Here is a 24,095-nt window from a genome sequence, read left to right as displayed (position 1 = left end):
CTTGTGTTACCCTAATACCAAAGCCAGGCAAGAAAACTACAATAAGGGAAACTATAAACCAATATTCCTGATGAACTCTGATGCCAGAATCCCCAAGAAAATACTAGCAAGCAGAATTCATCAGTGCATTAGAAGGATAAACCTCCTGGACCAAGCTGGCTTTGCTCCCGGAATGCAAGGATGGTTCAGCATACAAAACTTGGGCTGGCAATACACCACATTAATGGGATGAAGGGGGAAAAGTCACACACTCATCTTAATCAGTGCAGAAAAAGCATTTAACAAAATTCAACACCTAGTCAACAAACTAGGACTAGGAGGGAAGTGCCTCCACATATTCAAGCCATGTATGAGAAGCCCACTCCGGACACCACATCCAGTGGTGAAAAACAGAGAGCTTTTCTTTTAAGATCTGGAGCAAGACAAGGATGCCCATTTTTGCTGCTTCTGTTTAACAGAGTATCAGAAGTTTTAGCCAGAGCAAGTAGGCAAGAAAGAGTGAGAAATGAAAGACGTCCATATTGAAAAGGAGGAAATAAAATGATGTCTTCATGGATGATACGGTTTTATATGTCAAAAACCCTGAAGGTTCCACAAAAAGCCTATCAGAGCTAATAAGCAAATTCAGCAAAGTAGCAGGATACACAGTCAGCACACAGAAATCATTTCTATATACTCATAATGAACAATCTGAAAAGGAAACTACAAAAACAATCCATTTATAATAGCATCAAAAAGAATAATAACCCTTCCAGATAAACTTAACCAAAAACGTGAAAGAGTTGTATAATAAAAATTATAAAACATTTCAGAAAGAAATTTTAAAAAGACATAAATAAATGGAAACACATGCTACATTCATGTCCCAGAAGGCTTAAAATAAGTGGGATGCCAGTACTGCCCAGAGTGAGCCCCAGTTTTAAAGCAATATCCGTCAAAACCTCAACGACTTCTTTACAGAAATAGAAAAAAATCTAAAGTTAGTATGGAATTTCAAGGAATGCAGAGTAATCAAAACAACCTTGAAAAAGAAAGCTGGAAGACTCACACTTAGTTGTTTCAAAATAGTGTGGTATTGGCATAAAGACAGAGTATAGACCAGTGGGATAGGACATAGACCAGAAATAAACTCTCTCGTGGTCAAATGAATTTTGACAAGGTCTTTGACAAGACCATTTAATGGGGAATGGACAGTCTTTTTGGCAATTTGTGCTGGGAACACCAGCTATCCACCAAGGAGCGACACTGGACCCTTACCTCACATCAGACACAAAAATTATCCCTCCTCATTCTGTGGGTAGGGCAAGCCTAGCTTCCCCGTGGTGTCTTCTCATGTGGCTGTGTCCAGGCAGTGGTGGAGGCTGCACCCCTGAAATCCCAGCTGGGCCGGTATGTCCACACTGGTTCCGTAGGCCCACCTGACGCCTTGTCCTCATGGGATGGCTGGGCTCCCCTGAGTCTGCATGGTGGCCTCAGGGCTCTAGGCTCCAGGAATGCGTGTTCTAAGAGCCCCGAGTGCAAGCTGTAAGACTTCCTATGACAAGCTTGGGAGTCCCAGGACACGTCTTGGGCTAGCTCAGATTCCACGGACAGCACTTAGACCCCAACTGTCAGTGGGAGGAACAGTCACCCGAGACCCAGGGCCACCCCGTGGGACCATGCGTCTCTCTGGGGTGTGGCAGCAAGGCGAGGGCTGGTCTCACACTCTGGGAAGCCAGTCTGGAGGTGCTGCTGTCGCCAAGAAAGGAACAGAGCAGAGAGGGGGGTCCAAGAAGCCAAGGAGAGTCCCCCACCATCCATGCCTGAAGCTTTCTCTCCTCCTGACATTTTGGCAAATTCCAGCCAAACCCTGCCTGTCGGCCTCTCTTCTGTCTGGTGCGGTGGTGGGAGGGTCTCAAGGCAGGGTCCCTTGAAGGGCATCATCAGGGTCTGGCTGGCTTTGGAGAGGCTCAGGTTACATTTTGGGGTGGGAGCCTGAGCTGTGGTGGCTACATTGCCAACTCACATCGGGCTCTGGGTCTGGGGATGGACGACGCGGCTGGAGGCTGGACTCGCTCTGTGCCCGCGTGCCGACGTCCCTGCTCAGTGCTGGCTATGGACTTCCTCTTGTGTGATCGGGCTTGTACTTTCCATATAATGTTGACCAGCTTTTATCATTTTATTGTGTTTTTCCTGCTGTGACAAACTTGGGAAACATGCCTCCTGTGATGCATGGAAGCCACACGGGGGTTTCGGAAATGGGGGGGAGCTGGCTGTGGCCGGCCGCGCGTCAGAGGGCCAAGTGAGGGGCAGGTGCCTTAGCCTGTGTGGGCAGCCATCTGAGGCAGTGGAGCGCACACTGGCTCTGCGGTCTGGATCACCATGTCATGCCTTCCCTGGAAGAGACCGCGGCGGTGAGCTCTTGGTCTTGGACGTGACATGGGCAGGGTCATTTGGTAAAACCAGTGTGTCCAGCAGTGTAGACAAGGGTGGAGAGGCCCAGACTCATGGTCTGGGGTGACAGGGTTGGGGTGTGGGCGGGGGGTCAGGGCTGGGGTGAGTCAGCCCAGGGGAAGGGGGACTCTGAGGCCACCCCAAGCAGGGGATGCTGGGGTCTCCTGGAACTGAGGCTGAGGGATGCTCGGCTATACTGGGTCCTGGCCTGTGGTGGCCTCTCACCACATGGGTTTGGGGTAACAGGCAGCTTCTGGCATCTGCCAGCCCTCTCTGAGACCAGCGGCCGTCCCCGCCATTCCACCTAGACCTGTGTCCTCAGTGGACTGGGGCTGGTGTTCACTAGCAAGGTCCTGACCCCTTTCCAAGGCAGAAGGAGCTCCCTGCCCTCACCCTCTGCTTCTGTTGTCCCTTCACTGATGAAGACGTGTGTCGGGGAGGTGACAGCGTCCCCAGTTGGGTGGGCCACTCTGTGTGCCCCTCACTGGCTTATGGGGTTGACCAGAAAGCAGAGGTGACAAGAAGTGCTCCTTGGGCTGCATAGATATCCTCTGGGGGCTACCACGGCAGAGGGAGGGTCCACCTGCTTGTGTCCTGGTTTCCTTAACCCACTGCCCCTTCACTGAAGGAGACCCCACCCCTGATATCCTGGGATCCTGACACACATGCTCTGAGTTCTCCACATGCCCTGGGTGTCCATCCACAATGCTGACGCTGGACGCATGGTCCACGAACAAGGAGCTCGAGGCAGGATTCAGCGTCCCCTGCTCAGGTTTCTGGACAGGCCTGCACCTGGAAGGGGTTGGGGGAAGTTCCATGAGCGTGACAGTGATGTTTCAGACCTGACTCCAGAGTCATTTCATGATCAGACATTAAGGCATTGCAGAGAAGGGAAGTGGTGTGTCCATGATGGGTTCCTGGTCCGGTCTACAACCCCGTGCCTCTGTCACCTGGGATGGTAGGAACATGGCCTCACAGGACCCTATGAGGATCTCGGGACATGGCTCAGGGTCACGGAACTCTGCCCCTAATCCCCAAGCCATACTGCCCCCGGCCTCCATCTGCTTTTCCGTCGGATGGAGGGTAAGGAGTCCCAGCCCCACGTCCCCAGGCTCCAAGGACCTCCAGGGGTGTGGCCCTGCTGTGGGTGCATGGTGCCTATGGGAGGTTGGCTGGTGGCCTAGGGTGGGAACCTGCTCTTGGGTTCGGCCCCCTCCATCCAGGGCTGCCTTGTGAAGGAGTGCTCCCCCTGTCCTTGAAGGCCACACCCAAGAGTGGACATGAGGGGCGCCTGAGGCCTGCCATGCCAGCTGGCATCCTGGGCCTCGCCCTCGAGCTGGAACACTGGTCCACTGTCGCCTCGGCACTGGCCTCGCCCTGGAGGAAAGGTTCCTTCTTCCTGGGGTCAGGCAGCTCTGAAAGGTCACGTTTGCCTCTGGGTGTGGGTCCCCACCCTGCGCACACAGAGTCCCATTCACCCTGTGCACAGCCCTGGCGGGGGGCTGGCACCCACCCGGGAGGGGTGATTTCATTGCAGCCCCAGCCAGGGGAGCGCTGACAAGGGGTCCATTTACCCACACTGCGGTGAGATGGGTGCTGCCCGGGGACCCAGGGAAACGCCAAGGGGAGATCACTGGCCTCCGGGCCCTAGCCATGTCACAGGCCCTTGCCAGCAGCCTTGGCCGGCACCGAGGGAGCCTCATGAACACCCACCTATTAATCCAGGAGAGCCCGCAGACTGTCCTGTCTGAGCCCCTGCACGCGTGTGCACTCCCACGGACGCCCTGGCAGGCAAGGGTAGGCTTTGCCCCCCGGGGAAGGTGCTCACTGCTCACCACTCCAGGCCAAGGGCTCTGTACCCTACCCGGGGGGCTTAGCCATATGCTCTGGGTCTGGTTGTCCTAGAGGGGAGGGAACGCCCCCAGCATCTTGACGTCTATTGGCTTGACTGCGACAATGCTGGGGGTTACTTGTCCCCTTTGAGGCCACCTGGTAAGCCCCCCGTCTGTCCCCTGCCTGCCCCATGCCTGTGTGGCCTGGGGCTGGGGCTGTGCTAGCCGGTCATTGGAGCCTGTCTGAGGCGGGCTGTGCCAGACACACCTGAGACTCCACGTGCCGGCTCGTCTAATTCTTACAAACTCCTGCCAAGCTGGAGCTTTCTGTTTTCTCAGGTAGCAGATGGGGAAACTGAGGCTCAGGTTGTGAGGTCTTCGCCCAGAGTCGGGCTGGGAGGGGTGGGGCAGTATAGACACGCCCACACACCAAGGCCCCTCCTGATGGCTCCCCTGCTGCAGCGAGGTGGGCAGGAAGTTCACACTATGGTGGGGCCCATGAGCCCCCCCCCTTGCAGGGCTCCTCCCCTCTGTGACCCCAGCCGCCTCGCGCTTTGTCTATTGGTGATGCTTCCTGCTGCTTTCCCCTGTTGTGCCCTGTAAATGTCTTGGCCAGTAATACTGCTCTGCCCATCTTTGGAAGCCACCCTGAGGTTGGGTTAGAACGGGTCCTAACCCAAGGATGTCCCACAGACTTGGACTTAGAGGCAGGGGACCCTGCACACACCCTCCTCCAGCATCCATCATCCTCTCTCCCCTGATGTAGCCTCCGTGACACTGCGATGTCACCTGGTTCCGAGACTTCCGGGGACCGCTGGGAGGGCTACAGCGCAGGGCGGGGGCCAGAGTCCTGTGTGCGGCCGGGTGCCGACCGTCACCCTCATGACGGCACGCGTGGGTCTCAGTCTCCTCAGCTGTCCGGGCTCAGTCTCCTCAGCTGTCCGGGCTCAGCCTCCGGTGCGTTTGAACTCCTCAGTCCTGTGATTAGATTTGCTTCTGTGCTCTCGGGGCTGCTGGAGAAGCAGAGGGAGCTGGGCCAGAGCGGGGACGGGTGGCCGAGTCACAGAGCTCCACAAGCCAGGGGTCTCGCAGCAACAGAAGTTTGCCCACTCCCAGCTCTGGAGGCCGGACATCTGACATGTAGGTGGAGGCCAGGCTGTGCTCTCGCCAGAGGCTCTGGGGGGTTCCTTCCTGGGGTCCCTGGGCCTGGGACCACTTCACTCCTGTCTCTGGTTCTGTCTCCACGTGTCTGTCTCTCAGACCTCCCTCTGCCTCTCTTCAAGGACAGCTGGCATTGGATTTGGGGCCTCCGTTCAACCCACTTCAACTGCCAACCTGTGCTTGCCCACTTGGATGGGGACAGTGTACGACGTCTAGGGTGAGTCTCGAGACCCTGGGGAGGTCTGGCCCGAGTGGCAATCAGAGCAGCCCTTGGCATGGTCCACACTGGGAGGAACTGTGCGCAGTACTGCAACCTGAGCAGGGCCAGGCGGGAACACCACACTTTGAACACGATCAGAAAACAAGAGAAGAGAGTGACTTTCACAGAAAGGAGATTACTATTCCCACAGGCAGGGAAAGATGACAGAGGGGTCTTCCTGTGAGGCAGATACAAATTGCACCCTACTGGTGAAAAATGCGGTAAGGACCTTAGGAGGATGACAAGCTGCAGCAGGCAGACAGACGTCCAGTGAGAAACACCCAGAAGTCAGGTGACATGATTCGAGAGAGAATTAGGAACAGTGGCAGAAAATCATTTCCGATGCCAAGACCAAGCTGGAAGAAACACAGCATGGTAAACACGGCAAAGGATGCTTGAAGAAACCCCAAAGGGTAAAGTAAGAAAAAATTAAAATAAAATAAAAAGAACATGACTTGAGAGAAATGATGACGTTGTTGGTGAGATGATCTCGGACATGCACAGGAAACATCCCTGAATCCAAGCAGCTATGGACAGGAGCTGTAATAGACCCGGAAACACCTCAAAAACACTCTTCTAAAACAGAAAGAGAAGGCTTTGGAAAGGACTAGTCTTTTAAGGACCCACATACCCAAAGCTGTCAACCCAGCACAAACAACACAAGATGTAGTCTGATACTTACTTGATTTGAAAGAAGAGGTATTTTAACAACGGAGCAAAGGCGCGTGTAAGTCACAAGGGAAATTGCTTTGTCGTCAGAGGGGTAGATGGCAAGCTGTGCTGGGAAGATCAGAGGAACGGAGCCGTGAGCCGGAAATCGTCATCTGGAGATCAGCACTGGCTTCGGGGTCCCCACGCACACGCTGCTTGCTGGACCCGCCGACCCCTTGCAGCGCCGCTCCGGGGAGCCAGGAAACGAGATCGCGGTGCCTGAAGGCCTTCGGGGCAGGGACTGGAGGTGAGGTTAAACTTCTAGCTGTGGGAGGAGATGTGAGTGCGGCCTCAGAGCAAGCAGGCAGGTGTATGGCAGACTGGACTACTGAGAAGGTGGGAGACTGGTGTGGGAAGCGGGCTCTGGGAGCTGTCGTCCGCCGTCCTTGCAGGCAGGGCACTGAGGTGCTGTCACAATGCTGGGGGTCAGGGTAAGGAGCTGACATATCTCCCACAAAACAGAGCTAATGCACTTTAGAGAAGTAACTAACTGGGTCACTGGGTCTGGGTCTGAGCGCAGAGCTGTGTGACGCGAGCCCTGGGCACCTAGTCGTACAGATGACAGTGATGAAGCTGTCAGGTCGTCCAGCTCGTGTCAGAAGGGCCCAAGCACTAACCTGAAGAGCAGCCCACAGCCAAGGCTGGAACTATTCGAGCTCCAGGGAGTGTAGGAAACCCAGAAGATAGAAACCTACAAAATACATTCTAGTCCCAGGGCTCTCTGTGTTGGTTGTATAGTTATCTCCGGCTGTGCGACAGATGGCCTCTAGGCCTGGTAAGACTTCGAGGAAACACGGCTCACCTGATGAAGGCATGAGCCAGTGGCCACCCGCCTATGCAGGATGCTAGGGAGGGGGTGCACTGGGCTCCTCCAGCCCTAGGCCCCCTTGGTGACCCGCCTTCCTCCTACCCACCCATCGTCTGTTTGTCCTAAAACACTAGGACAGTCTTTAAGGGTCTCTCAGGAGGTGGCCCATGTGTCATGGCTGGGCTGGCTGTGGCTCCTCTGCGTAAACAACCTGGGGTAGAAGCCAAGGATCATGGTTAACCTCTTCTATACCCATTTTAAGACACTCCCTAATGAAGATACCAAATTGGAGGGTCTCAGAAAAGACAGCAGCTTCCTTCTGGGCGGACAGCCCCGAGTGGACACGGCCAGTCCTTGGCGACAGGGGTAAGTGGGCTCCGTCTTGCCCCTTTGTCAGCCGGGGTGTCCCCCTCCCCCACCCAGTGGGGTCCGAGGCGGTTCATTCTGATGCATGTGAGCGGAGGAAGGAGAGGGAGGGACGGGAGGGTATGCTCTGGGCGGTTCACCCGCTTCTGCTCACACCACCTGGGACGGAACGGAGTCACAGAGCCATACCAGCGGCAAGGGAGCTGGAAGCCCAGTATTTATTCTGGGTAGCACTTGATTAGCAAGGGAGAAGGAAAGAATGCACATCGGGCACACCCAGGGTTCTCTGCCGCTGCAGGCTGTGCCTTCCCCATCAGAGGAGTCGGTGTGAAGTCTGAGGACACAACTGTCTTCTTGTCCATCCCTACCCAAGTTCCTCCCTGAGGAAGGATCAGATGCCCTGTGCTGTCCTGGTATTGACTGTGCCTTGTGACTTCTTCAGTCAACAAACCATGGGTGGAAGAAAGGTATTCACTTCTGAGAGATGTTTACAAGTCAGAGTCTAGGGCCCCTGGGCCTCTTTCCTCTTCACCTAGGAGACTAGCTTTGTTTCTAGTGGAGGCAGCTTCCCCAAGCTGGGTGCCAAGGAAGGTGATGAAGACCAGACCCTCTGCTGACCACCAGTGGACTCTGGCACCAGTGAGAAATCACTCTTGGTGGTGGCAGGCTGTTGGCCTCTGGATGTCGTGTTAAACGAGGCATAACTCAGCCTTCCAGGGCTGGTCTGCGCACTACGGCATTTCTGTGAGTGTCCATGAGCGTGCGTGAACGTGCTTGCCGAGTTGAGAGTGTAAAGGATAGATAGTTCAGAATTGTGCTTCTACCAGTTCATTGACTTCCGGGTCTTTCCCATTTCATTCAAGGGCTTGTCCCCGTGTCCGTGGCTGGAGGACGCACAGGTTCCCATGTGCGTCACAACGATGCGTGTGCAGACTGCAGTCCAGTTTTCGTTGTTTCATGGAGCGATGAGAGGATAATCTTTGCACAGACATCTTTGAGTTCCTTATTATTTATTTAAGTTAATTTTTGGAGATGGGATCTCTGGGAGGGGGTGTAGAAACCATTTAAGTCTCTTCATACACATTTGCTGACTTGCTTTCTAGAAATGCTGTATTGATTCGTCCTCGCATTGGCAAAATATTAGTGTGTGTCTTACCCCAAGCTCACCAGCACTATCATTTCTAAAAGTCTTGGCAAATCTGGTACATGAAACATGCTATTTTGCTCTTTTGTTTGTATTCATTGACTAACACTGAATTTAAATAGATTTTAGAACTATGTCTAATGACCATTTGGATTTTTTTATTGATTTTTTTTGTTTTCTTTGTCCATTTGTTTCTATTAAAGTCTTAGTGTCATAACAAAGTAAGGAATTACATCTCAAATCAATGTATCGAAATAGTTGTATCTATCTGTATCGATGGGCAGAGTGAATCACCTGCTTGTTCACAAGCCCCCTTGCCTTTCTCTTGAGGTGACAAATTTTTAATTTTTTGCTTCAGGTTTCCGTTTAAGTTCCTATTAGTTAATGGTGTGATACTAGTCTCAGAAGTAGAATTCAGGGATTCACTGAGATGACAATTCTTCCTCTTGGGACTCCTTCTAGTTCTTGTTTGTCTGGTGATTACTTTGGACTCCCCATGACATGCCTGGCATCTGCAATGACAGACTCCCACGGCTGTTTTATGCACCATCCCCTGCTGTCTGTTGCCTGTGACGACAGCAAGAATTCAGCCCCTCATGCCCTCTGATTGCAACATCCTTAACATCCCGGGTTTCGGCTCTCTCATTGACCATCTTCTCTCCAATCATCACTGTTATTTCTCGAGTTCCCACTTTGTACAATGACGATCTTAGCTCCCCTGCCCTGACGTCCAGCCCTTTCCACTCCTTCCTACTCCTAGCCTCTGTCGTCTGGTTTTTGACTTTCCCCTTGTCAAGGTGGATGGCTTTTCCATTCTGTCTTGAAATCAAAATAAAGTCTTTTCTACTTTACCCACAAGCTCAAAATCTAAACACTAAAACCCAACAGTGTTTATTGTGATTATGTAGATAATTATCTTAAGGTCAAAACATTATTTCAGAGTTAAGATTCCATTTCCTTTAATGGTCTAGTTATTTGGTTTTCCTAGAATTATTAGTTGTCATCCCCCTCCCTCCCACCCACTGTCTTTACCACTCAGCGTTTGTGCAAGGATTTCAAGGATGGTACCCGATCTTTGAAATGCCCCTCCTCCATGATGTTTCCTCCTGGAGCCCATGTCTGCTCACTTCAATATTGTGGTGCTGCTTGCTAGATGGCCCCATGGCTGGAGTCAGGGCATCGTCACCTCTCCTCCCTGAGGGGCACCTGCTGTGTCACGGAACTTCTCTCTCTTGGTTGCACTTGACTCCTTCATTTTTTGAGAATAATATTTAGCACAAGCAAAGAAAAAAATAAACTTCATCACAATTAAAAAATTTACATGTGCCAAAGGACCCCAAAAGTGAAAAGACTACCTGCAGAGTGGGAGAAAATATTTGTAAATCACATATCTGATAAGGGTCTAGTATCTAGGATATATTCAACCTAACAATTCACAGATAAGCAACACGATTGGAAATGGCAAATGATCTAAACAGACATTTCTCCAAGGAAGATGTGTGGATGGGCCATAAGGACCTAGAAGGATGCTAACACCGTTGGTCATTAGAGGAAAGCAAATTAAACCCACAGTGAGATGCCCCTCATGTCTGTGAGGTTGGTTAGGATCAAAACATCTGATGCTAAGTATTGTTGAGGACGTGGAGAAATTGGGACCCTCGTGCCTGCTGCCAGGATGCAAAATGGTGCAGTGACTTTGGGAGACAGTCTGGTAGCTCCTCCAAAACCCAAATGTGGAATTCCCATGTGACCCAGAAACTCCATTCTTAGCTAGATAGCTGGGAGAATTGGAAATATGTGTCCACACAGATCGTGTACATGAATGTTCATGCCAGCATGATCCCAAGAACCCCAGAGTGGAAACAACCCAAATGGACACACACCAAGGGACGGATAAACAAGATGTGTATCCAGGCGATGGAATATTCTCCAGCTATAGAAAGGAAAGAAGGGCTGATGCATGCTACGACATGGGTTGACCTTAAAAACTTAATGCTGGATTAAAAAAAAAAAAGACAAAATAAGCTACCTAGTCTAAAATTGCATTGGTTTGAGCGTCCAGAACAGGGAAATCCATAGAAATGGAAAGGAGACTAGCAGTTGTCAGGGGCTGAGGGACAGAAGCCCGGGGAATTGCTGCTGTTGGTTATAGGGTTTCAGTCTGGGGTGATAAAAGGTTCCAGAATCAGAATGCTGATGGTTATATAACCTTGAGGATCGAACAATTTACAAGAAGGCTTCACAGTAGGCGAATTACCTTGATAAGAAAGACGGGCATCCCTGTGTGGTTTCCGGGAAATGTCTCTATTCTCCACTCATTCTACTTATTGATCGGTTGCCACCCAGGGTATCCGTCCCAGAGTCTCTCCCTGGTTTGTGTTTCCTGGGACATCCTCGGAGTTTAGTACCAAGTGGTGGAACACACGCAGCTTCTAAAACCTGGTTTTCAGCGGACGCCTGTTTGAACAGGAAAAACTCACATTGCTAGTCTCAAAGTGCAATATGGTATCTTCAGCAAAACGTGTGTGGCCAGAATCTTGGAATCCCACGGCCCACGCCAGGTAGAATGTTCATGTCAGCACAAGGACGGGAGAGTTGTTGCTGGGGCTCGGACGCATCCCAGGACACCTGGCGAGCCGGTGTCGCTGGCAGGAGGAGGGTTTGAGGTGTGGACGTGGGGTCTAATATGTTATATTCACACGTAATTTGTCATGAGCATGGCGGGTTGTCATGTTTTATTTCATTGTAGGAAATGAGTGGGGTGTGGGTTGATATGTGATGTACTATAATTCTCTCTTCTAAAGTAACAGAAAGTAGGCTCCCAAGTGGTATTTCCTTGCAGAATAGATGTTTCTGGGGTTGGACTATTCATGGGACCTGGGAGGTGTCGTGACTGGATATAGAATTCCAGGTCTGGTGTCAGTCCATCGTCTTCTGGAGTCCAGCATTGCTGATGACGAGCTGGATGCCGGTCTGACTTCTCCTCCGGCTGACGGACCTATTCTCTGGATGCTTTTGGATGTTTTCTTCCCCCTGGCCATGTGGACATTTTCCTTGGCCATCTCCGAGGGTTACTTGGGCGGGCTGCTGAACCCCCGTGAGCTGCGGGTGGTGTCACTCCACCTCCCAGGGGAGGACAGACCAGACAACATATCCTGAGTCTGCCTGGTCGTGCTGTCTGGCCCGGTCACTGCTTGCCACTTTGGAGGTGACCCCACCTGGCCTCCCTAGCGATGGTCTTGCTGACCTGCCCTTGATCCTGTCTCTGGAGTTCCTGACTTCTGTAAAGCCCATCATATGTCCATGGCCAGGGCTCTGGGGGTCCGTGCCCAGGGCTTGGGCTGTGGCCAGCTCTGTGCTCCCTGGAGCAGCAGCCACAAGAGTCCCGATGGGTGGCACTCTCCAGTTCCATGTTCAATCCCCGCAGTGGGCCGTCATGGCCAATTCAGGCTCCCCCGGGAGATCAGTGAGCAAGGAACTGGGAAGAGGTTCTCACAGTTGGTCCCCAACAGCTGGATCCAGCTGCTCCAGACTCTGTGGCCCCGCCCTCCCTCTCAGACCTCTGTGACCCTGTGCTGCTGCCACAGCAAGAAGCTCCCTGCCCACACCCTTCACTGTGCAGGTGGGGGGACCCTCACGCCGTCTGTCCCTCTGCCTGGCTCTCCCAGGTGCCCTTGATGTTCACGGGCCCCCTCACCTGCTCTGAACCCTCGGGGCAGGGAGGAGACCTCACCTCTGTGTCCCCAGGGGCTGACCACAACTGGGACCTACTGAAGATGATCAGGCCTGTCCTCTCACACAACCACCTCCTCCTCCTTGTGACGAAATGGCGCCCTGGTGCCCTCTGTGTTGTTGCCATGGTGTTTGGTTGAAGGCAAATTCTGGGGTCATGACTCGAGTGGGGGCTGGAGGCCGTGAGGCACTGACCCTTGGCACAAAACTAAGGGGGCATCAAAACCTCAGCATTCAAGACAAATGCGATTTCAATGCGGTATTCCAGAAGATCAGATGCAAAGCATTCATGACAAAGAAAAAAATACCAAAAATTTTAACAAGACAGATTTAGCCAGAGCGGCGTGCCAAGCCTCCCGGCTGCCAGCACAGGTGGACAGGCCAGGGGCACAGAGCCTGCCTTCCTTCAGCAGTGCCCAGGGCAGTCGAAAAAGGGGGTGGTTGGTGTGGCAGCACACCCCAGATGTCTCTGCCGGCAGAGGCGTGGGTCAGGGGAGCCGTGCACTCTGGGCATGGGGCTGAGCCCCGGGAGCAGCTCCAGGGGGTTTGGGGTGGGTGGCACAGCTGCCCGGTCCAGGATGCCCATCTCCGCGGGTTTTGTTCACAACATGTGTTTCCAGGGCCAATGCTGGATTATGGACGGTTGGGTAAGTTGGGAAGACAGCTTTTTTCTGTATCTCTATCCGGTCTCCTGTCCTGCCTGTAAGGGGCTAAGAGCAATGAGCAAAGGAGGAGATATTCAGAGGCGATAAGCACACTCTGCCTCAGAGTGGTGGGACTGTCGCGTGTTTGTCTGAGTTAGCCCAGACTCCCCCTGCACCCCAGGGCAGGAGGAAGGGGGTTTGACTCTCCATTCCGGCATTGGCTACATATTGCCGTGGACCCCTCCTGCTGAAAACACCACTCCAGGCAAAGCAGACTCATGAAAGCCTTGGTTTCTGGCTCCTGCGCTCTCCCCCTGACCCTCAGGCTTCTCATTGCCACGTAACCAGAAAGCCTAAGTAGCATGGACATGACATTCATGAGCAGAGGCTCGGATTCTGTGGATAAGTGAGACCAAGAGAATTCGAGGGAATAGGCGACCTGGTGGTGTGCGCACTGGTGATGCGAGGAGGCTGTGTGCAGCGACCCTGGAGGGGCCCGAGGAGCCGGGTTGCTGCTGCCAGACGCCAGGCCAGAGCCCCTCCCATGGGGGGAAGCATTAGTCTGCAGGAGAATACGTGTCTGCCATCTGAAGCCACCCCAGGTGCGGCAGTTTGTCAGGGTGGCGGAGGAAACGAACCCAGAGTAAAATGTCAACACTTTCCCGAAGACCGGAGAAAATGTTACAAAAATAGCAAGAAAGTGTTAACAGAGGAGAGGACTCATTTTTGTTCGGATTGCTTCCTTGCACATCAGTGCTGCTGGAGGCTTCGTAGACATGGTTGGGGGTGATTATGGCCCAGCTTTGCCCTCCCAAGTGCACCCCTCAGGGCCTTCCCGACTCCCACGGTGGCCCCAGATGGCACATGCAAGCGCTGGGGTCAGAGATTGCCCCGAGGAAGCCCGTGTCACCGTGGGGACTATGACCCAGGAACCACAGGTGGACCTGCAGTTCTCCAACTCCTTCCTGTTTTGTGACTTTCTTCGGTGAAGCACATAAGATCTTTTCAAGTGAAAAGAGGCAGCTGCTGTTACTTTAAAATGAAAAAGCAAAATTGAACAAGCCTGCCAGCATGTCCTCCTCTGCTTTACCGTCCTGCCGACACTGACCTAGTTCCATGACGGGGGGATTGGGAAGGCCAACCTTGTTCTCTCTCCCATCACCCAAATGCCCAGCCAAGTGTTTTGGTAAACACCAGCTCTCCCTGCTGCTTTCCCCTCCAGGCACATTGCTGGCCTTACTAGTGTCTAATCTGTACCCATCCAGAGTGTCACATTCCCAAGAACATCATCGAATAATGAAGATGTTGTGACAGGCTCCCACTGTCCTGGAGCCATGGAGCCACGGACATATGCTGGACTCCCTGCTGCTGAGCCCACAGTCACTGCCCGTGCCATCGAGGGGCTTCACCTGCTGAGCCCCAAGTGGGAGCTCATGATGCCAAACGACCGTGACCCTGCAGGCCTCGTGGAGCCTTCCTTCCACGCCAGGGTCCATGGACACGCTCTGAAAAATGAGCAAGGCTTTCCATGGGGCTGGTGGCCTTTAGAGCCGTGGACACGGGAGCCATGTGTGGCGAGCGCCTGGCTCAGGCATGGATGCTGCCGGGGGGCCGGGGGTCAGCGGGATGGGGAGGGAGCCCTGCCTGACTTCCTGGGTGCCAGGCCACTCTGCCTGGGACACACGGGGCTCCTAAGGGGACTGGCGGAAGCCACAGCCACTGCTGCACGTGTGAACGTGTCAGGCAGAAAGTCTAACACCAAGACATTTGTGGCTTCTGGCCTGGGGCAGCCCTGCTGCTGGGGCCGAGGAGGGGGTATGCTGAGCACGTGGACCTCTCTGCACTGCTGGGGTCCAATCTGGGTGGGGAAAGCACATGCAATACAGCTGGTGTGCGACAGGACAACCCCGTGAGCTCTGTGATGGCGGTGTGGAAGGCATCCCCGTGCTCCCGACCCTAGGCACTCTGCTCTCAGTGTCCCAGGGCCCAGGTTACCAGCTCTGCCTTCCCCAGGGACACCAAGCTCTGCCTGAGGCACCTGCCCAGTCCCCTGCTGTTCTGGGAGCCCATTGGGGGTCCGGGGGGGACCAAGCCCTTGGCTGCTTCTGAGCCCCATCGGCCCGTGCGGCATGGCGGATGGGCGTGGACGCTGCTGGGGGTGATGAAGGACATGTCTTTGGGGTGGTGGGAGGGTCCATGCACTCCTGGCTGGAGCCTTCCTGGGCTCTTCGCAGCCCTGTTCTCCCCATAAGTCTCCCTGGGGTCTACTGCCCACGGTCTCTGAGCTCTCAGGTCTGAGAAGGTCCCTCCCTCTTCTCTGTCTTATTTAAAACCCCTCCCGCAGCTCCGGCCGTGACCTGTCTTTAACTGGAGTCCTGCTCTCTTCGCCCTTAGGGAAAACTTGCCGAGGAGGCTCGCAGCTGCCCACCCCACTGGTGGAGAGCCCTGGGCTCTGAGAACCCAAGCAGCCTGCTTGAATTTACACATGTGAAAGCGATCCGGGTAACAGCCTCACAGGCATGTATGTATATAAAAATTGGAGGCTAGGATTTGGCCCGGCCGCTCCATCCTGTGCCCCACCCGCCATGCCCCCCAGACAAGGGTCGGCCGTGCCGCAAGGCCACCCAACTGATTCTAAATGCAAATGGACACCTCCCTGGTGAGGTCCCTGCTGGCTGATGATGGCTCTCCAGGAGCGTGGAGCAGGGGCCCTACCAGGTTTCCAAGGATGCACTAGGCGACGCGGCGTCCTTGCTTCTTGCTTAACCCTTGCCGCCATTTGCCCATCTTCCCCCAGGCGGTGCCCAGGTCACCAGCTGATGTTTGCCACCCCTGGGTGTGTGGGGTCACATGGACGCAGGCCTCAGGGGCAGTGCATGCGTGGTAGGAGCCTGGACATGGAGCGTGAGGGCGCTGCCTCTGCGGCTGTCCTGACCCTGAGTTACAACGGATGTCGTGGTGGCTTCAGGAAGGGGCTGCACCTGCCGCTGCTACTTTGGATGTGACTGGTGGTGACCTTGCCTTGGGGCCCCTGCACGTGCTGGTCCTGGCTCTCGGGCACACACATTCATCACACAGTGAGGGGCAAGCGTTAGCCCCCCACCTGCCCTCCGGGCGGCCTCCCAGGCGGGCATGCGTGTGCGTGTGCGTGCGTGTGTGTCCAATGTCTGCTGCTTTCGCTTAGCGATGGCCTTCGGAGGTTTTCGATTGGCTGGGGCTGTGCCCACCTTTTTCACGATTACTGACGCTGTTACAGTAAACATTTGGGTTGTGCTTCCTTCAGCATCTGGGAAAGTCTGTCTGTTGGAGGGATTCTTAGATGTGGAATTTCTGGGGCAAACGCTCCTACCTCCACCCCAGTCCTCATTCACAACACAAACATCCACATACTAAATCTGCCACATTAAGGGTATCTGTGGCCAACATCTAGCTTTAGAGACCAGTGCTGCCATCCCCTGGGACCCTATCACTGGGCGCTCTCTGGGGGAGCGTCTACACAGAGCAGTGGCGGCTGAGGATAGGGGAGGATTGTTGTGGCTTTGAGACAGTGTGCGCCAGAAAGGGCTCCACTGAGAGGAACTTTGTGAAGCTTCCTGCTTGTGAGATCCCAGCCGAGGTGGCTCCCCCAGCAGCCCACCGCCAGAATGACTTGGATAGCTCGTGCAGGAGGCTTTGTAAAGCTGGGGACTCAAGGGGCTGGGTGGCTGCAGCAGGGAGGGGATGGGCACGCCTCCAGGAATCCAGACAGCCCAGCAGAAAGAAAAGTCTTATGGGGAAAGCAAGCGGGTCTGTGCAAGCCCACACCTTTCTTGAGCTGCAGGAAGGCGCCTTCCGTGTCCTAACTGAGTCAGAGGGGGTTTCCACTTACCCAGATGACCCGGGACGCTGACTCAGGGTGGCAGAAGGGCTGCTGAGCCCATCCTTACCCTCCCCCCACCATGGTGAAAGGCTCCTTCACCTGGCCTCCATGCTGGAGGGTGGCAAAGAGCAGGGGCTCCCAGGGCAGACTGAGCACCATGTAGCCAGGCAGGGAGGTGACCGGGCCACAGTGGAGAGAGTCCTCAGCTGTTGTGAGTGGTACAGGACCTTAAAGGACACAGGGGATGCTCAGGGTTATCCAGTTTAACCCCACGCATGCCAAACCAGTACTCAGCAGTGCGGAGAAGCTCCTCCCACCCCGTGACGCTCCCGCCCCCTACGCTCTGTCTCCCCAGTCCCTGGGCTGCTGCTGCATCCTCAGCCCATGGGGTTTGCTGGGTGCTGTTGGGATTCCCCCGTCCTGCGTTCAAGTCCTGGAGCTGTGGCACCTGCTGGACCTCTGCCAGGGACCACCGTCTGGTGCTGCAGTTGGCCAGAGTCAGAAAGCCATTCTTTCGAAACTTTCGTCCAGAGCTAGGTTTTTTTGTTTGTTTGTTTGTTTGTTTTGTGTCTTTTTTAAAAATGAATAATTCTATACCACTTACCATTTAAATATTTTTTTCAAAGTCTATTTAACACACGGTCACATTTGCTCTTTATAACCAGCAAATATTTTCGTGATTCAGATAATACACTATTTTACAAATGGTAACTTTTTTTTACCAAAAAAACTAAAAAACAAAAAGCAAAAAACAAAACAAACCCCAAACACTCTGATGTTTAAGTGAGTTAAAGCAATGTCCTGACAATACCCTTTTATTTAATAACAGCCATATTGATGTCCATAAAATGCACTGTTTTGAAGTATACGATTCCCAGGTGTTGGGTGCTGACACAAAGTTGTGTGACCGTCGTTGTGGTTAATGAGTCCTGGAGCCCTTCCTGCCCCAGGAGGAGCTTGTCCTTACCAGCAGTCCCTCCCCACCCCACCCCCTCCAGCCCCCGCAGCTGTAAGCACGTTCTGTCTCTGTAGATTTCATTATTCTGGATTTTTCACATAAACAGAGGCTGCACTATGTGGTCTTTTATGTCTGGCTTCTTTCACATACTGTAAAGTTTTTAAGGCTTACCTGTGTTGTACCGTGTATCAGAACTTCAAGCCTTTTTGTGATCTAATGATCTTCAGTGCAATGAATGTACCACATTCGTTCACCCACCGATGGGCTTTTCTGTTTTCACCCTTTGGCTCTTACGGGTGAGGGGCCATGAGAATCTGTGCACAGCTCCCATGGGGACATGTTTCCGTTCCTCTTGTATGTGCACCGAGGAGTGGAATCCCCGAGACTCAGGGCTACTTTTATTTCACACTTTGAGCAAGTGCTGAACTGTTTTCCAAAGTGGTTGTCCAGTTTTCTAATCCCACCAGCTGGGTCTGAGGGCTCCAATTTTCACATCCTTATCAACACCTGTCATTTTAATTTTTTTTTTTTTTTTAAAGAAAACGTTAGCCCTGCTAGTGGATAGGAAGTGGCATCTCCTTGAGGTTTTGATCTGTGTTTCTCTAATGACAAATGGTGTTGAGAACCTTTTCATTTGCTTGTTGGCCCTTTGTACGTCTTCTTTGGAGAAATGTCTATACAGACTTTTGCACATTTTTTATTTGGGTATCTTTTCTCTTGATTGTTGAGTGGTAAGAATTCTTCTTATATTCTTGATGTAAGGCCCTCATTAGATGTACGATTTGCAAATATCTTCTCCCATTTTGGGAGTCTTCAGTTTCTTGATGATATTATGCACTACACAGAAGTTTTTAATTGTGATGGCATGCAACGTATCTATTCTTTTCCTTCTTTGTGCTTTTAATATCATAGTTAAGGATACATTTCTTAACCTAAAATCAAGAAAATTTACCCCGGTGTTTTCTATTAACGTTTATAGCTTTAGTTCATGCATTTAGGTCTATTATCCATTTTGAGTTAATTTTTGTGTGTGGTATTAATGGTCCTACTTTGTTCTTTGCGATGGGAATTTCCAGCTGTCCCAGCATCTATTTTTTTTAAAAGCAACTGACCACACACTTAAGGATTTAATTCCAGATTTTCAATTATACTCCATTTATTTATGTCTATCCATACACTGGTATCATTGTCTTGATTACTATTGCTTTGTAATTTTTGAAACTGGAGAGTGTGAGTCCTCTTTGTTCTTTTTTTTTCAAAATAGTTTTGACTATTATTAGTCGCTTGCATTTCTATATGAATTTCAGGATTGGCTTGTCAATTAAAAAATACAGCTGGGATTTTGCTAAAGATCAAATTGAATCTGGATTTCATTTGAGGAATACCACTATTTTAATAATCCATGAACATGGGATGTCTTTCCATTATTAGGTCTTCTTTAGTTTTTTTACAACGGTGTTGTGGTTTTCAGAGTACAAGTCTTGTACTTCTTCTGTTAAAATATATTCCTAAGTATGTAATTGTTTTTGATGCAATGAAAAATGGAATTTTAAAAATTCACTTTGGACTGGTTATTGGTAGTGTATGAAAACACAACTGGTTTCTTACGTTAACTTTGTATTCTGTAACCTGTTGAACTTGTCTATGAGCGTTTGGGGAATGTTGAAGGGAATGGATGATGAATTCTGACAAATCCTTTTCTGTGTTTATCAAGATGATCTTGATTTTCCTCTTTTATCTGTTAATTTGTACACAAACACATGAATGTCTGTATAATATCTATATAACACACAATCTGTGTATATACATCTAAAAGATTTACATACATACATATATATTCATATACATTTTTCTATGTCTTTTTAGGCAATTTTATTAAATGTATATAAATTTCAATTTCCTTTTTCTCCTTTATTGCTATCTCTAGGGTTAATTTTCTTTCCATTTTCCCCCTTCTTAATTTGTTCTACTTTTTTAAATTTTTTATTTTTTTTTAAAGATTTTATTTGTTTATTTGACCAAGAGAGAGATCACAAGTAGACAGAGAGGCAGGCAGAGAGAGAGAGAGGGAGAAGCAGGCTTCCCGCTAAGCAGACAGGCTGATGCGGGGCTTGATCCCAGGACCCTGAGATCATGACCTGAGCTGAAGGCAGAAGCTTAACCCACTGAGCCACCCAGGTGCCCTGTTCTACTTTTCTAAAAAAAATAATTTTTCCCAATGGTTATCCTAAAATTGATATTGAAATCTGATATAAATCAGTGGTTTTTCTTCTTAGTCAATGTAAGGACCTTCAAAGTTTAATTCAACTTATTCTCATCTCAATTTGTTTGCCATAGTTTAGACATGTTTATCTGTAGTATCTTTTCATAGTTCCCATGACATTACTATTTTTGTTTCTTGTAGGTGATTTTAATTTTGATTTATTTGCATATTTTACTTTTCATTGCAATTTCTTTCTTTCTGCATTTCTTAGCTTTACTATCCCTTAGAATTTCCTTCAGTCTATGATTAGAGCACTGAAATCTATCAGTTTTTTTCTGAAATGTCTTTTCTCATTTTTATTTTCAGAGGGTGTGTTTTGCTCTGTGGAATTATAGGTGAGCAGTTTTTTGTTTTCGTTTTTCTCCCCAGGGCACTGAGGGAGTCCTGACATTGTGGCCTTGTCTTCTGGTGCCTGCTGGTTCTGTTGCAACCGACTGGCAGTCCTGTTGGTGTTCTGAAGGTAATCTCTATTCTCCGGCCGAGTTTAAGGCTTTGTTTTGTCTTTTCAGTGGTTCTGGTGTGGTGTGTGCTTAGATGTGTTTTCCTTTGTATTTATCATGCTTTGTAATACTTCCTGGTTCTGTCGTTTACATTCTTTCAGCAATTTGAAAAAATTCTTGGCCTTTCTCCTCAAACATTGCTTTCACACATTCTCCCTGTCTTTTCTCAGGGCTTCTAAATTCATGCATATTAGACCCTCCTCCATGCCCTCTTCTTCTCTTATACTTTTAAAAAATGTCGCCTCCACTATCCAGGTATTTTCTTCCCACCTCCCCCAGCTTACTAATCCTCTTAGTGTCTCACTGCCTATTAAACCCATCTAGTTATTCCTTTTCATTCACTGCACATTTCAGTTCTAGAATTTTCATTTGATTCTTTTAAAATACATCCAAATTCTTTGGTGAAAGTGTCCATCTTATCATCCATTGTCTTGAATATGTTAATCACAGTTATTTTAAATTTTGTCAAATCCAGTATCTAAACTGTCTATTGTTCTCTTTGTACTGTTTGTATTTTTCAGTTGGTTTGCTGTCAAATGATCTTGTCTTTTGATATGTCTGGTGATTTCAAATTAAATGCTGGACACTGTGTTTTAAAAATTGATGTTTAATTGAAGTTCTGGATGGTTCTAACTTTTTACAGACAGGTTTGCTTTCATTGAGGCAAGCATTTGAGTTTACTTCTGGTAGGTTTTCCTACTCCAGTCTGGATTGTTGACTGGGGTGGGCTTTCTTCTTTGAAAGGGCTGATCTATTTCTTTCTGGTGCACTCATACTTCTCAAGTGTCCTTGCTGATGCCCTGGGTTGCTTACCTCTCTCTGCCCTGCTGTCCTCTTCATGGAGATGGATAGCAACTTTGGTCCCTCTGATCCTGTTCAAATTACTGGATAGAATCTACTGCTTAGATTCTGTTTGGCTCTGTTTGGGTGTCCTGGGGGATGGAGGCATGGAAAACTGGGGACATCTTTCCGAATGTCCCTTTCCTCTGCAATGTTGATCCCCAGCTCCTCGCCGTTCAGGAATTCTCTTCAATTCCTTCACATCATTGATTTCCTGAATGTTGTCCAAATTTTCTAGTTATTTTCAGCAGAATGGTTAGTCTAAGAAAAATAGCCTGTCCTCCCTGGAAGTGGAAAATCAGTTCTTACTTGAATATAATTGAGCGTAGTAATCCTTTCCTTTGTGGTTTGTACTTTTCAGTTGTTGGTTTTATCAGAAAAGTCTTTGCTATCCCTACATCATAAAAGTATTCTCCAATTTGTTTCTCTAAAACGTTTCCAGAAACATTTATGGCTTTTCCTTTCATATTTGTCTTTAGCTCGTCTGAAATTGACTCCCAGTGCGGTGTTGGGAGAGGACTGCCGTGACTCGAAACATAAAGTTTCAGGAGGAGAGCGAGCCACAGTCTCTACTTTCTGCTGAGGTCCTTCCAGTCAGGCTGGGAGGATCCCGCTGTCCGGTAATTCTTTTGTTTTAAAAACGCTGATGGCCTCTGAAGAAGTTGCACTCAGATGAAAACAAAAACCAAAAAACCAAAAAACCAAAAACAGCACAAAGCTGACTCTCTTGGGCACATTCCTCTCTGGATTAAAGGAGGGGGTTTCCTCCTGGCTCATGAGACAAGGCAATCTACACAATCTATAGAGCGCTTGTCACTCCTGCTGAGACCTGTCTCATTGGAAGGTGTCTTTCGGTCCCTGGCTGGTTTGTCACACTGAACCCAGAGGCTCAGAGGAGTGAGTGGCTCCCCCTGCAGTCATGTGGGGGAGGAGCCTAGCGTTCTGCCAGTGCTGGCCCAAAAGGGGCCTGGGTGGAATAGGGTCAGCTATGGGGATGCAGGAGAGAAAGCTGTTTCCACCCAACCCCGATGCTGGGAACCAGCTGGGAACCGCCTGCAAACAGGCGGCCACAGGAACTGGACCCAGGCTCAGGGAAAGTGGGGGGGCTCGCTGAGCAGTGAGGACCCAGGGCCTGAGCACACCGGAGCATTGTCCAGAAGGCCAGGGGTCTTTGCCATGCTGAGAAGGACCCTGGGGACTTGGGAAGGGGCCTCCTGGCACCACATTCATTCTCCTGTGACCAGTGTGGCGCTACGGTTCCAGACCACAGCCTGGGACAGGCTGGGCAGAAGACTGAGCCATTCCAGGTCCCAGGACAGGGCTGCCCCAGGCATACTGGGGGGCCTTTTCTCTAGGTCGCCCCACAGTGCTGAGAGGCAGAGAGCATCAGCAACTAGCCTAGAACTTTCTCATTAGCTTCCTGAGGGCTATTGGAATCTGACGACTGGACTTCCCACAGCAGGTCATCCCCTTTCCCCTGTGTGGGTACGAGGCAGACTTGTTTTCCTAGCTAACATGTCCATGCTCGACGAAGGATATGACCCAAGCTTGTAGCCAGAATCAGGCTTCTGATTCTTTCTTACGCCCCCTCCCCACCCCCACTGGCCAAAACGGGAGCCCTGTTATGGGCAAAGTGGGGTCTTGGAGAGCAGAGAGCCCAAGCCTGCTGCACAAACCCACCAGCATCAGAGCCATGGCTCACAGATCCTCCCCTGAAGGCCTGGAGCTTGGGGGCGTGAGAAGGATGCCTCCCTCCTGAAGCCACACAGGTCCCTATTCCTTTGTCCTGTGCTATCCATGTCCCTGCTCTGCTCTTGGGGAGTGCATGAGGGCATGTGGGGTGGGGCTGGCTGGGCAGAGGTAGGGTGGGAAGGGCAGAGGCTCACTTCCTGATGCTGCCATCCCTTCTTATAATGGGTTGAACAGTATCCCCTAAATGTGCATTTACCCAGAACTTCAGAATGTGACCTTATTTGGAAATGGGGTCTCAGCAGAGCTAATTAGTTCAGTTAGGAGGAGGCCATGGGGTGGGCCCTAATCTGACCACTGACATCTTTACAAGAAAAGACAGAGGCAGACACACACAGGGAGAGCACTGTGGGAACACAGGGCGGAGATGGGGTGGTGCCCCAACAAGCCAAGGAACACCAGGGATTGTCAGTGGCCACCAGAAGCCGGGAGAGCCTGGAGCGGATTCTCCCTCACAGCCTCAGAGGGAACCAGGCCTGTGGACTCCTGGTCTCAGGCTTCCGGACCCTGAACTGTGCAAAACCTAAGTTTGGCTGCTTTAAGCCCTTCAGTGTGTGCTATTCTGTTACCGCTAACACTTACCCACACCGTATGCCCCAGAAGAGGGTCATGGCCATTGGCAACTCCCCCGGAACTCCCAAGGTCAGCGGGGGGAGAATGGCCTTGGGCTGATTAAGGGTTGGTGAGACTGGGATGCTGTTTCAAAGGTGAGAGTCCGGGGCCAGATGCTCTCTGATGTGTGCAGTGAGGCCAGTGTGGTAAGGGCCAGGTCAGGGAGGGTCAGGTTGGGGAGGGTCAGGTCAGTGAGGTCAGGTCAGAAGGGTCAGGTCAGGGAG

Source organism: Lontra canadensis, unplaced genomic scaffold, assembly GCF_010015895.1.
Source record: "Lontra canadensis isolate GAN:19392208 unplaced genomic scaffold, GSC_riverotter_1.0 scaffold13, whole genome shotgun sequence".
Classification (NCBI taxonomy): Eukaryota; Metazoa; Chordata; class Mammalia; order Carnivora; family Mustelidae; genus Lontra; species Lontra canadensis.
The sequence above is the reverse complement of the archived record's forward strand: the minus strand, read 5'-3'. Positions refer to the sequence as shown.